At 42.8% G+C, this 2,540-nt stretch overlaps 1 pseudogene; it reads right to left on the bottom strand.

Moving 5' to 3' along the window:
• Positions 1-2,540, bottom strand: part of LOC101586187 — a 7,850-nt pseudogene that overhangs the window by 4,444 nt on the left and 866 nt on the right.

The raw sequence follows: 2,540 nt of genomic DNA, 5'->3' as shown, positions 1-2,540 counted from the left end.
AGAGAGAGAGAGAGAGAGGCAGGGACAGGAGATGGAACACAGGCAGACTGCAGGCATAGAGATGCAGCTATAAATGAAGACCTCTTTGGGTAGTGTGAGACACGATGCCCAGACTTAGAGAAAAGAATAAGGAAATGTAGGTGGCTTGAGGTGGAGGCTGTGGAAATCACAAGAGAGATCAGGAAAAGTCTGTCAGCATTTATGGTGAGGCTATGGGCAAGGTAAGCAGACGCGGTGCAGATCACAGAAGAAATGCATGCCCATTCTCAATAACAGGGGCCTCAAACGGCACACACAGGTGGTGCTCGAAGACACGAAGTGAGATCCCACTTACCCATGAGATGAACATGTGGCCCACCCTCAGCTCAGTTCCATTCATGTGTTGGTCACCTCTGTTCTTTTTTTCTTTTCTTTTCTTTCTTTTTTTTTGTGTGTATTTAGGACAGGGTCTACAGGGTCTCACTACACAGATTAGACTAGTAGTGATCCTCCTGTTTTTAGCCTCCCAAGTGCTGGGATTAGAGGTATGTGACACCTTGCCCAGTCTCAATCGCCTTCTCAGTGTGCCCTGGGGATGGGGTTGGCATGGCACATGCGATCAAACCTGGCCACTGTGTTTCTGTTCTTTTTTTAATGCTTATGAATCCTCAGCATAAAATTATTTCTCCAAAATTGTATTATTTAAGTTCTAATTCAAGAAGTCAAGCATTGGTGCAGTGCTAAAATATCCCAGGTAATCCCCGCTGACCATCATGTAGACAGATCATATCATTAGCCATATTTAAGCTCCTAAGTATCAACCAGGAAGACCGAGAAGGCAGTAGTGCCTGCTGATACAAATTATTCATAGAAAATCATGTCACCATTGTACACCATAGAGACAAACCTAAAAAGCACTCATTCAAAGTCAGTAAGCTGGGCTGGGGAGATAGCTCAGCAGTGTAAGCACCTGCTGAGGCAAGCGCAAGGACTCATGTTCGATCTCTGGCACCATATGCCATCCCGACCAAGCTGACCACTAAGACTGGGCATGGAGGTACATGCCTGTAATCCCAGCACTGGGTAGGCTGAGACAGGAGAATCACTATGAGTCCAAGCTATGTAGTGAGACCCTGAGCCAAATACAAACAACAACAAAAAAAGTAAATCCAAGAGATAAACTTTCTTCTTTCTGCCACAGAGGACAGCACAAAGTGGGGTACACCAGGGAACCCCAGAGCACACAGTTCCAGCATATGAGCAAGATGGCAGCTTTTACACGCTTGGATGTTAAGAAATGGTTAAATTTCACAGGCTGGTGCAGAAAGACTGATGGGAAAGATACTGAGATATCTTTTAAGCAAGCATATTATTGACCTGGATTTCTTTGTGGTTCCTGTTGGTGGTGAGGTTTGCACTGAGTCAGCTGCAGAACTGGAGAAGGTATGTTTCTTCTGTTGTTTTTTAAGCATAAAAATATAAAACTAAGAGTGACATCTGAAATCATCTGGTCCAGAGGTCAGGATTTATTTTTTTACTTACTTACTTATTTATTTGCTACCAGAAGTTGAACTCTGAGCCTTGCACTTGCCAGGCAGGTGCTGTGCCATTGCGCTACATCCTCGGCCCTAACATGTCAGTATTTTAGCAGGGAATTCTTTGTTTAAAAAAAAAAACTAAACAAGCAAACAGTAACAAAGCATTGTGAAAGCTTTATACATTTAGGCTTATTTGGTTATAGGTGAGAGAAACTGAGGTGCTAACAAAAGCACAGATGAATGCACTGGAGAAATACTATTGCTTTTGTGTGTTGAAGAGAAGATGGAAACACAGGGCTTAGAAGGTACAATAGCAGGAAGCAAAATGGCCATAAATGAGCTGCCATCATTTCATTTGCACTTACAGTGACTGTTCTAAGGGGAGGTTGGCGAGAGAATGAGGGCGGAGAGAGAAAGAAGAAAGAAAGAAAGAAAGAAAGAAAGAAAGAAAGAAAGAAAGAAAAGAGAGAGAGAGAAAAAGAAAGAAAGAAAGAAAGAAAGAAAGAAAGAAAAGAAAGAGAGAGAGAGAAAAAGAAAGAAAGAAAGAAAAAAAGAAAGAAAGAGAAAGAACAAAAGAGAGAGAGAGAGAGAGAGAGAGAGAGAGAGAGAGAGAGAAAGAGAAAAGAAAGAGTGTAAGCTTGAGCCATAGTCACAGGTTGGCTGTGTCTGGGAGTGAGAGCTTGTGTAGAAGACTCTGGTAGTCAGGACATCTTCAAGCTACCTTCCCCTTTGTTGTACAGGAAATTATTCTTTAAACTGAAAGTAGAGTGCTGTTTGACAGGAGGAATGGATATTGTGCAACCAAAATACCACACACACACACACACACACACACACACACACCTCATAAAGTGGGTGAAAGAAACAGAACAGAAAAGCAGGAGGAGCTGCAACCCCAGCTCTCACTCCTGATAGAAGTGTCTGAGGCATCCCATGGCACAGAATGAAGACTGCTAGCCTGCTTCCCCTTCTGGCAATTTGGTATGATAGGATCTACTTTATTATCCCCCAAATTTTCAGGAA

This window comes from Octodon degus, unplaced genomic scaffold (assembly GCF_000260255.1).
Source record: "Octodon degus isolate 3935 unplaced genomic scaffold, OctDeg1.0 scaffold00016, whole genome shotgun sequence".
Taxonomy (NCBI): Eukaryota; Metazoa; Chordata; class Mammalia; order Rodentia; family Octodontidae; genus Octodon; species Octodon degus.
The sequence above is the reverse complement of the archived record's forward strand: the minus strand, read 5'-3'. Positions and strand labels throughout refer to the sequence as shown.